This window comes from Camelina sativa, chromosome 11, assembly GCF_000633955.1.
Source record: "Camelina sativa cultivar DH55 chromosome 11, Cs, whole genome shotgun sequence".
Lineage (NCBI taxonomy): Eukaryota > Viridiplantae > Streptophyta > Magnoliopsida > Brassicales > Brassicaceae > Camelina > Camelina sativa.
Window position 1 is genome coordinate 28,658,341 of NC_025695.1, and position 12,209 is coordinate 28,670,549.

The 12,209-nt window shown below is 35.0% G+C and overlaps 1 long non-coding RNA gene across 1 annotated transcript; it reads left to right on the top strand.

The window, feature by feature from the left end:
- LOC109127480 lies at positions 10,772 to 11,779 on the top strand. The gene is made up of 2 exons (XR_002034025.1): positions 10,772 to 11,262; positions 11,358 to 11,779. It is a non-coding gene; the product is annotated as an uncharacterized LOC109127480 (long non-coding RNA).

Genomic DNA, 12,209 nt, shown 5'->3' on the forward strand with positions numbered 1-12,209 from the left:
TTTTTTTTTTTTTTTTGTTTTTTTTATGAAATTCATGTTATTTTTTCTTTTTGCCCTTATACTTTAAAGGGTTTTTTGAAAGGTCCCTAACGTTTTAGAATTAATATTAAAAACCCCTGCTTTAGATTTATAAACTAATGTAGATTTTTTAAAAAAAAATTGGTTATTAAAAAGTTGTAAAGGTAAATAATGATCAGATTCGATATATAAAATCTGGTCTTTTATTGTTTTGGATCTGACTCGATATGATGATTTAAATTCAAATATTCAATTTCAATACTATAGATGATAACACAAGTAAAGATGATGTTCCGATGTTAACCGTTAGATATTTTTGATATAACCATATGAGACACAAGTTATCGTATATTAAATGCTGCAACACATAAATGTAGGCATTTAATTTTATGTTCCTTTTTCTGTTTTACTACATTCATTTCTAATCTTGGTATTAACTCCTTGAGATGGACACTTCGTAGTTTCGTATAGTCCCACCACAGTACTTGTCCAATTTTAAAATGTGGTAATTTGGGGTTGGTAACAAAGTTTTTTTTTCAGTACCATCATAACAATTTACAAGTAAGAAAAAGTAGTTGCACCTGAAATAAGTTATTCATTCTCTTTTTTTGGTAGGGGCACAGTGAGAAAAAGATCTCCCTGCTATTTATTTAAGAAAAAGAAAAAATTACAACCTAATGTATTTGGGGAGTGCACTCCTCGAGCATTCTCCTCAACTAATAAAGACATATCATCCGGAACTAACTCCAACAATTAAAAACCCAAAGGTAACTAAAAGCATAGTCGGCTAGCGCATCTGCAAGACGGTTCGCCTCTTTATACACGTGTGAAACACGGACTATCCAGTCCCTAGATAAAAAGCAATGACACAGGCGTACCAGGAAGGACATAGGATGAGACTCACTAATCCCTGTCCTTAAAAAATCCACCACCATTTTTGAATCCACCTCAACCTCCAACCTTCGAATATTCTTCCTCCATGCTATATAGAGTCCATAATAGACTCCCCATAGTTCTGCTAATTGGGCTGAGCAGATACCAATATTAAGCACAAAACCACCATACCACCTACCTGCATGATCCCGCAAAACACCACCCGCCGTTGCAAGTCCTGGATTACCACGGGATGCACCATCAGTGTTTAATTTAATCCATCTCTCAGTCGAAGCATGCCATGCAACCATCATTACCACTCGTTCTGCTGAATGCGGTTGATCCTGAACCACCCTAGTAGCTTGACCAACCTCCCTCGCCAGATCCCGGAGAAACCGTACCCGATCCCTGCATTTACCATTGGTCCCAAATATATTTCCACATCTCCATTTCCATCCCCACCAAACTTCCATAGCAAACAATGTGGACCAAGATGCCTCTGCAGCATTCCCTGCATTAGTCAAATTATTGTACAACCAGCCAAACAACGTGGTGTGGAAGAAGACCTGTCTCTTTCAAGCCGGTACAAGACGAGACCAAACCCCGGACATCGCCGGACAGTGACGTAAAATATGCATTATTGACTCCTCACCCCCTTTACAGACCAGGAAAATATTTGTGTCTCCAAGATGTCGTCTATACCTCTCCTGATTTGTCATGATGGCTTACTGAGAAACCAACCAAAGAAAAAATCCTCACTCTCTCTAGCGCCACCACCCTCCATACCTTTGCGTAGAAAGCTGCCATATTTGGCCGGGGTACACTATTTGAAATTAATAGTGCATAAGCAGATTTTACTGTAAATCTCCCATCAGTTGTTCCTCCCCAAGACAGTCGGTCCTTAGCTCCAGTCACGTTATCAAGCACAATTGCAGATAGTTCCAATCTTGTGTGATAGTCAACATACGGCAGAATGCTCTCCCACAACCAACTTGATTCGTCCCTCCATAAATCTTTCACCCGAAGCGCATTACTTCCCTTTGGTAATGGTGACACCACAGAGTCCTTCAACGGGCGCTCTGTTAACCATTTATCCTCCCAAAAGCGGATAACTCGACCATTCCCCAATACCCATCTATACCCTTGGCAAACCACATCGCGCAAACCAATACGCAAACTCCGCCAAGTAGAAGAACTAGGTTTCTTAGCAGACATCTAACCAGGATCCTGAATTTCTCCTACCTTATATTTACTCTGCAGGACACGTGCCCAGAGACTAGTCCAATCCACCAACACTCGCCAACCCAATTTAGCGAGGAGAGCTTTATTCATATGTTGAGAAGCACAAATTCTCAACCCTTCCTCACAACGAGGTAAGCAAACTCTATCCCACGCAACTAAGTGTTGCTTTCGCTTCTCTGGTGTACTACCCCACAAAAAATTCCTTGAAACTTTGTCCAACCCATCCAACACTGACTTTGGCAACAATATTGAACTCATCGTGTGAACTGGGATGGACAAGAGAACCGACTTAGTTAGTGTAAGTCTTCCCGCCATGCTCAACAACCTTCCATTTCACCCTGCTAACCGTGATGTGACTTTTTGAAGGACCTCGCCAAACGTATCTTTGTTGATTCTCTTCTGCAAGACTGGCATTCCCAAATACTTGCCCAGGTCCATAGTTGCTTTAATCCCACTCTCATCACTGATCTGCTTCCCCAGCTCCCTCGAAACATTATCAGAGAAAAAGATCTTGGATTTCTCCAAGCTAACCTTTTGACCCGATGCAACACAAAACTTCTCCAAGATTCGTCGAATAACACGCACTTGGGATACTGAAGCTTCCGTAAATAGTATCAAATCATCCGCATAACAGATGTGTGACAACTTAGGGCCACCACGTGAGAAAGCAATAAGTTTCCACTCCCCCATTATTATCGACTTCTCAATCATGTGACAAAGTCTCTCAAGGCACAACACAAAGAGATAGGGGGATAGAGGGTCCCCTTGACGTAATCCACAAGCTGGTGTAAAAGCTTCAGTTTTCTCACCAATCCAAAGAATCGTCATTGAGGGGTCTCTCACACACTGGAGCACCCATTGAACCCAACAATCCTCAAAACCAGCTGCTACCAAGGTATCCTCAAGAAAATCCCACCTGATTCGATCGTATGCTTTCTCCAAGTCCAGCTTTAAAAGCATCCAACCCTTACGCCCTTTCTTTTTACGCATCGAGTGAACCGCTTCCTAAACCAAAACAATGTTATCAGTACTCAACCTCCCCGGAATGAAGCTAGATTGGGCTGGACCAATGAGCTTCGAGATCACCCCCTTAAGTCGTAGCACCATTGTCTTTGTGATAATCTTAAATAAGACATTACATAGACTAATGGGGCGAAACTGGTTAATTGTTTATGGCTTAGGAACCTTTGGTATCAGCACGACCAATGCATCATTCGTATTAGGCGGTAACTGTCCTATGGCAAAGAATTCCAAAGCAAACTTCACCACTGAATCTCTAACCTCTCCCCAACAGCTTTGAAAGAAGATGGGCTGATAGCCATCCGGACCTGGCCCCTTATATCCTCCCATGGTTTGAGTCGCTACTTCCACTTCAGACTCAGAAAATGGTTTATTCAGACTCTCCTTCTCCACTCTAGTCAAACCAACAAAACCATCTTGTGGTAGACTAGCGACCACCGTAGGAGCATCATTCATAGAATACAACCGCTGAAAGTAAGCCACAACAATATCCTCAAGCTCTGAAGTACCCGAAATCCAAACATTATTCTCATTCTTGAGCATATCTATACCATTTCTCCTTCTTTGTATAAAAGTAGCAGTGTGAATATAAGTTGTATTTCTATCCCCATGCACTATCCACTTGTCTCGAGACTTTTGGAACCAAATCAACTCCTCTTGTTCGAGAACCTCTTCAAACTCTTTCAACAGCTGCTCTTCCTCACGCAACATTTCATCCATCTGTGTGACCTCCAACCTATCTTGAATCACTTTGATCTTATTCATTAACAGTGCCTTCCTCTTCTGAACATCTCCGAACACATCACGATTCCATTTTTTAAGTGTGACCTCTAATGCCTTCAAAGCCTCTGGCGTTTTGAGTTGCACATCCCACGATGCAACCAAAAGCTCTTTGAAACTAGGATGCTTCAGCCACGCCGCTTCAAACCTAAATGGTCTTCGGCTAGCATCCCTCACCACTTCAGGACATAGTTGGAGATATAACGGAGCATGATCTGACGCCAAAAAAGGTAGGTGTGTCACACTAGCATCTTGCCACTTCAATCTAGAATGAGCACATCACAGGACTCTATCCAGTCTCTTAGCAATAAAATTATTCTCAGTTCTCCCTCTCCGCCAAGTAAATTTATTACCTCGAAAACCCATGTCAATCAACGATAGACTCTGGATCCAATCCCCAAAGGCCAAAGAATCAGGAGATAACCTTCCATGCCCTCCTGACCTCTCATCCATACGAACTATAGTGTTGAAATCTCCACCAACCACTATAGGACCCTCTAAAGCTTCGATAACCTCTTGCAACTTATACCATAAACCTGCTCGCCTACTGACTGATGGTGCCGCGTAGACAACAACCAAGTTCAAACATTCAGTACCATTTTGTACCTTTGCCACTATATACTGCTCAGACGACTCTATGACTGTAACTTCACCAATATCAGACCGCCAAAGCAACCACAGACCACCACTTTGCCCGACAGCATCAACCCGAAAAGAATTCTCAAATCCCAAGCCACGACAAATCCGACAAGCATTCTCTCCTCCAACATGCGTTTCAAATAAAGTAAGGATATCCGTTTTGAATTTCTTCATTAGCTAACGAATTGCTCTTCGAAAAGCAGGTTTATTCGCCCCCCCCGGCAGTTCCATAATAGACAATTCATTAGAATTTGTAGACAAACCTTCACAACTACCGGGGCAGTGTATCAGTGTTCCCCCCCTCGAGCGTCATCGCTCACCGGCCCTATCCACCGCTCTGTATCCTCTCCGATCATTTCCTCCTCTTGATCAGATCGAACAATCACAGGAGGCATTGTGTCTCCGCTCGAAACCTGCCCACTCATTTGATCTTCACTATTACCTGAAAACACTCCTCCCGATCGACCCAAACAGTTCGATTCCACTCTCAAACGTTTGCCACTCGTGAACAACAATTCCTCCCCTTTGGTTGGTCCGAAAACCAATCCTCTGTTGGGCGTCTAGACAAACATTTGTTTTTGCTTCAGCCCATTACTTTCGGGTCCTTGCTTCATATCGGGCTTTGTAGGCCCAAAATGCTTATTTCCTTTCCCCTTGTATGACGGTCCATCAGTTCTCGTCTCTTTTTCTTGAGACACACGACCCACATTTAAGCTAAGATTCGAGGGAATCTGATTATCCTTATTCCCTCCCGCAATTTTGGGGCTCTCCCTTAAATCATGAGATACTGGCAAATCTTCTAGCCTTCCAAAACGGTTAGATGTTTCCAAATCTTGACTTCTAGTAATATCCCGCAGATTTTGTTCCGGATCTCTACTCATCTTACCCGCAGTGAACACCATCGGACCTGCCCCCGTAACCGTTCGCCAACCTCGTTGCTGGACCTCCGTAAAACCGTCAGTCTGTGTGACTACTGAGCATGTCCCCTTCCACACGGGCTTACGCATAGGACACACATGCACCAAATGACCGTATATTCCACACGATGAACAAATATTGGACAATCCCTCATAAGAGACAAAGTAACGTTCTCCGTTAATCAACACCGTCCCTTTCAATGGTCGTGATAGATTAACCTCCACACAGATTCTGGCAAATCTTGCCCTCTCAAGCGAGAAAGTAGTCATATCCACCCTCAACGGTTTCCCTAGCCCACGAGCAATACTCATAAGTATCGATCGGTGATAGTAGTTATACGGGATATTCGTCAGGCGTACCCACACCAGCGTCGTCACAATATCATCTCTCAGAGGATCAAAGCTCGGAGACCAGTCTTGCACCATCAAATAGTTCCCAAAGATCCTCCATGGACCACCTGTTAACGCCGCTAAATACTCTTCTTCCAACTCAAAACGAATCATGAAGAACTGTCGAGGCAGATCCATGACATTCATCACCCCCTTTGGCTTCTATAATTCCCTCAGTTTCCTTTGCAAAACGAAAATAGGGATAGGCTTTCCCAGCACTTTAACAAACATGCATCTTTTCCATAGCCCATTCATTGCATCCGGATCTCATCCCCAATTGTCACTACCGGTTCGCCATCCTCACCATTCGGAAATTCCAACTTCACACGGGCCGTCACAAAATCGTCATCCAACACGCTCTCCGACGTTTGTATCCCTCCACCAACACTTCCAACTACCTTTTGGACCCAACTCCCAAGAGCATCTGGTGGATCTCCTGGTGGCCGTCCTTTCTCTCCGACATCCATCATAATCGCCTCTTGTGTCGACATTTTTTACACTTATCGGAGTTTTTTATAAGTTGTTCATTCTCAAATACTCACGTGAATAAACCCCACTATTAGATTAGAGATGGGTTGGCCGTTGGCCTAAGAAAGCTCCCAAATTCCCAACAAACAGTACACGAACACTTTGGGTTAGGTTAGACGTACGCCTAGACAAGTAATTTGCTCACTTCGAGTTGTTGAGCACATGTGTCCATCATATACATTAAACAAATTCATCAGCAGAATTTAGGAATGCGAAATCAAAACATTTTATTATTTCAAAGAGATTAATATGTAAATAACAACATAGTTTTGCTAATGTGTGGAAATACCATGTAATTTAAAAGTTTGGTATTTTAGTGATACTGTAAATAGTGCTATACAGTTTAACTTCAAAAAGAAAGGAAAAAAAAAACAGGTTTATATTAAGAGAACATTTGGTCTGATAACAAAAACCAAATGTCTTATTATTGTTAATATGATGAATGAGTTATACAGTATGCGAATTGAGTTATAACGTACGTAACATTTACATGATATATATAGAGATCTGATATGTGTGTGGATTAAGGAAAGATATTAGGTTTGTTATACTATATCACTAAATTAGGACCCGCGGTACACCACGGGGTAAATTATTTATAACTAAAACATTTAAATTATAAATTGTATTTGTTGGTTAAATATGTTATAATTATATAATAATTGTTAATTTATAGTTTAAAGTTTAAACCGCAATATAATTTATTTTTTACATAATATTTATTTAATCAATTTAATTAGATATGTCTATTCTCTGATACCGATAATGTTAACAAAATAATGAAATGATGTTGCACCCGTGCAACACCAAATTAATGATATTTTAAATTTATATAAATATCGACAAACCCGTCCTGCTATAGAACTACGTCCTGAGATATTTTAATTCGCACTATATCATTTTAATTTTTAATATTTATTGTTTTGTATTATAAATATTAGATTGAGTTGATATGTTATTTCTTAAGATTGTAACCATTTACATTTTATAAGATTGACACTTTTTATAAAGTTTAAATTTTTATAATATTTGGAATTCTTAAAACGGTTGAGTATTTCTCATATTTGAAGTTTCGTAAAAGTTTAAATATATTATTAATATTTTTAACATTTTATAAAGTTTAAATTTTTATAATATTTGGAATTCTTAAAACGGTTGAGTATTTCTCATATTTGAAGTTTCGTAAAAGTTTAAATATATTATTAATATTTTTAACATTTTATAAAGTTTAACTTTCTAAAAAATATAAATATTTATATTTTTTATAAAATATAAATATTTATAATATTTAACTTTTTAAAAAAAAATTAAAGAAAGAACCGGAATAAACCAAATATAAAAGTTTTTTAAGTTTGAATGCCTGATAAATCAAGCTTTTGTATTATGAATCATTTTGGTCTCTTTTATATTATGACTCTGAACCATTGCCCAACTTTTTTACCCAATGTGGGATATTGTACCAGTAAATTGAGTAATATAAGTCCATTTTAAAAAATTTGTATTACCTCTTATGCAGGAAAAACTTACAATTTTTATTAACTAAATGTATTATAGAATAATTTAAGATAATTTAAAAATAAATTCAAATAAAAATGAAAAGGAATTATATATTTATGTTTGAATGAGGTAGAAAGATTTCCTTATTTTTCTAAATCTTACTTATAGTTAATTTTGAAATTTTTGGTAACTAATATTAAAATCAATGCATTAAATGTAAAAACTTTCCAAAACCAATTTTTGAGCAAAAACTGATGCAAAAATACTAGTACAGATTGTCTTATTATTTATAACTTTAGTGTATTTTTGTCTTTTTTATTGCCTCTTGCGAGGGTTTTTTTTTTTAAATTTCGACTTGATATTTGAATGCGACAAGAATTTTTTTTTACTGAACTGTATTGTTTTTTCTACAGAATTTTTAAAATAAGAATTTGACAGAAAAAACTTCAAATAATGTTATTTTAAAAATGGGTCACAAGATTTCTCAGAAAAATACTTTAATACTAGGATTTCACCCGCGGTGTATCGCGGGACTAAATTATAAATTATTGTATTTGAAATAATAATTTTTAATTTATTTAGTTTTCAAATTCTCAATTAATTAACTTTTTCTAATTAATTTATAATTTTGTTTAGAAATATTTTTCTTCTTCTTACACTTTTATAAAGTTTATAACTTAATTACATTAAATCTATTATTAGATAGAATATAAAATTATAGATTTGTTCTGTTCTATAGAATTAAAAAGAGGTATATGCCTATATGATATGTTATTGTATATTTTTATGTGTATATTTTTTTTTGGAGTATTAAGAATGTGTTATAGTATGTGTAATATATTGTAGTTCATATATTAAATAATTTATAAGTTAATTTTCTAAACTATGATTATAAATCTATAGTATATATGAAATAAACTAATAGTTTTAGTGTTGGTTCTATAGTCCAAACCCGCCATGTTAAGCGGGTCACGCAACATGTTCAAAGATTTTTAATCCGCAAAAACTCATCATACGAAACTCGTGAAAGTAAAACTAGTATGTAAGGCCGAAAATCACTTTTTATCAAATCAATTTTTCAAATTTTTATCAAGTAAAAATACAAATTTTACAACTAAATGTTTTATTAAAATCTATATCTTATTTGAGACATGTGAGATCAAACAAAATAACTAAAATACTCATTACTATTTTCATGATTTTGGTACTTTATATATAATAATTATATCTATATAACCAGATATTTTTGGATTTTCACCAATATATCACATTAATATATAAATACATACTACAATAGTTGCTGATCCGTTTTTCACCAATATATCACATTAATATATACATACATACTACAATATACATACATAATTAAAGACAAAAAAATATGAATTGAGTATTATAAGAAGATATGGCATTAAAACAAAATTATAAGAAACAATTTAGAGTTTTATAGAGTTTTCTTAAAATAATTATATTCATAATCACGTTATCATTTTGCTTTAATTTTGAGATTTTAGCTATCACATTAACTATATTTTGTTATAAATCATCTAATTTGGAAACTAAGAAATTATAACCATAAAAGATTTAAAGTGTAATTACCTATTTGTTTTAGTTAGATATGTTTCTTATTATCAAAAAATTTAAATGTATTTTTAATATAGATAAAGAATTATAGTTATATCAAAAAAAAAATATAAAATAATTGAATATAATTTACATGAATTAAGAAAAAACAAAAAAAAAAAGTATAAAAACGAAAACTAAGACTTCTCTATTTTTGTTTTGATTCATCTTGTTCATGTTTGTGAAGATATACTTTATACAAACCAAACTATTTGTGAAACTAAAAGCATTAAACAGAAAATAAATAATAATTTTTTTTTGATAAAGTAAAATAAAAACTAATCACTTAACTGTATAAGAAAACCTTATATGTGAGAACTGAAATGAAAACCATCACAAAAAAAAATAACTATATTCTAAAATTCCAAGTATATGATATTACCAAATCTTGATAGTGCTCTTTAACCAAAAAAAAAAGTATAATAACCACTCGATTATTTCTCCATCATTATCTTTTTTCTTATAAAGATTTCCAAGATTTGGAGACAGATCTAAAAATCAAGAACGAAAAAGTGTTTAAGGGTTTTTAAGGGTTATGTAATTATGATTGCTGATATATAATGGAGGTTTAGGTGTATAGTATTTATAGGGTGAACATTATGTTGAGGAAACAAACCTTTCCAAGCAAAAAAAAAAAATCTGATTTAGTAATTAGGGAGTAAATAACTGTAATCTGTTTTTAAGGAATATGGTTGGGATATGATATTTTTTGGTATTTAAATTTGTTTTTTTAATTTGATTGTTAACATATATTATAGGGGGAAAATAATCCGAAATCAATGTTTTGAGATCAAATATTTTGGCTGATTTTTTAGCAATTAATCGATTATTTATTAGGCAGATATTTTTGGAAATTTGGTTACGTGGATTTTCTTTTTTTAAATCGGAACTTTGATACTATTTAAATTAATTACCAAATTAATATTTAATATTTAATATCAATGACATGCTTGTAAATAGATATGAACTTCATGATTTATTTCATAAATGTCTAAAAAAATGTTTATATAGATGTAAAGACTAAAGATATTTATAACATTTTACACGTTAGTATATCTTCGTCACATTACAAAATACAAATTCAACCTACGTAACATAAATTACATTTAGCAATTAGCATACTAAAACTCAATCATCATATTAAAATTTTTAATTATAGTTGAATAGTAAAATATTTTGATATATATGTCCAAAAGGGATTTGTCTAAACTACATTTTCCGGTTGTAAGAAAATATAGATTAAATGTATTCAATCGGAATTGAAAATTTAGCATGGAGGTTTGATATACGTATACTCATCCTTTGTACTATAACTCAAACATGTATATACAAGAAATTTAGCTGTCTAAGTATTCCCCTATTCGGGAAAAACGTAAATCTAATGTAAAAAAGTTTTTTTTCTCTCTCTTCTCTCTCTTTCATCTTTCAGAGAGAAAGAAAACTTTTCCGTTCATGTTAAATCTAATGTAAAAAAGTCTTTTTCGGTGAATTCTGTCTCGTTTAAAGTGGGTTTCTCGTCTAGCTGCACCGACTCTCTCAGCGGTGTAGACTGGCTTTGCTTCCGGCGTAGATGGCTTTGTTAGCATTTTCGGCTGGCCTTGCTTCTGGCGTAGATGGCTTCATTAGCATCTTCGGCCGGCTTTGTTTCTGACATAGGTGGTGTCGTTCACACTGGTGGTCGGCTCTCTTCCAGTATTGTTGGCTCTTTCAGCTACGGTGGATGGTTTTGATTTAGGTTTTTTGTTTTTTTTTTGATGTGTTTTTTTTTGGGTTTATCTCTGCGAATCATGAGTTGTTGTTATCAATTTGGATATCTTTCTTCTCATTTAGTTGCAGATCCTTGGGTTTAAAAGTTTATGGTGCAGATCTACTTTCTTGAAGATTGAAAACCTATTGATTGAAGAAGAAGATTAAGAAGTTTTGCTTTAGGTGGAGTCATATTCTCAGCAAATCGGAACTCGCCTTGTTTTGTGGGTGCAGATCGAGAATTTCCTGTAGCTTCTCGGCGTTTTCGGCCGAATTTGAAGTTTTCTGGCAATACTTTCCGATGTCGGTGATCGGAGACTCCAGCTTCTTCGACTTCGCACGTGTCATCTATCTTGTCTATCCTTTGCCACGTGTATTGTGAGTGGATGCTTCTGTTCAGTCTTCAAGAAAGGGTTTTTTATTTGGGCATGTGGGCTTGTATTTGAAACTTTTTTATTTAGGGTTGCTTGTAGTATTGGGCCATTGGCTTTCGTTTTTGCTTGTAATATTGGCTTGATTCTCTTGGCTTTATATCATAAATAAAACAGTTGTGAGAAAAAAAAAAAGTATTCCCCTATTCGGATTAAATGTTTTCAATCCGAAATGAAAATTTAACATGGAGGTTGCAATCTCCAAATGACATACGTATACTCATTCTTTGTACTATAACTCAAACATGTATATACAAGAACTTTTCTCGGCGGCCGCGTTTTCAAACAGGGAATATCTAATACTATATTATTATGTTAATATTTAAAATGAATTATTATTATTATTATTATTATTATTATTTTAAAAAACCTTTGTTTTCAATTCATTAAACCATAACATGGTATATCGTTTACAAATGAAACCTGCAAGAAACAAACATACAGCAAACCATACATAAAAATTTTACACATTTTGAGGACATTAGTTCTTAAACCAACGAAACCA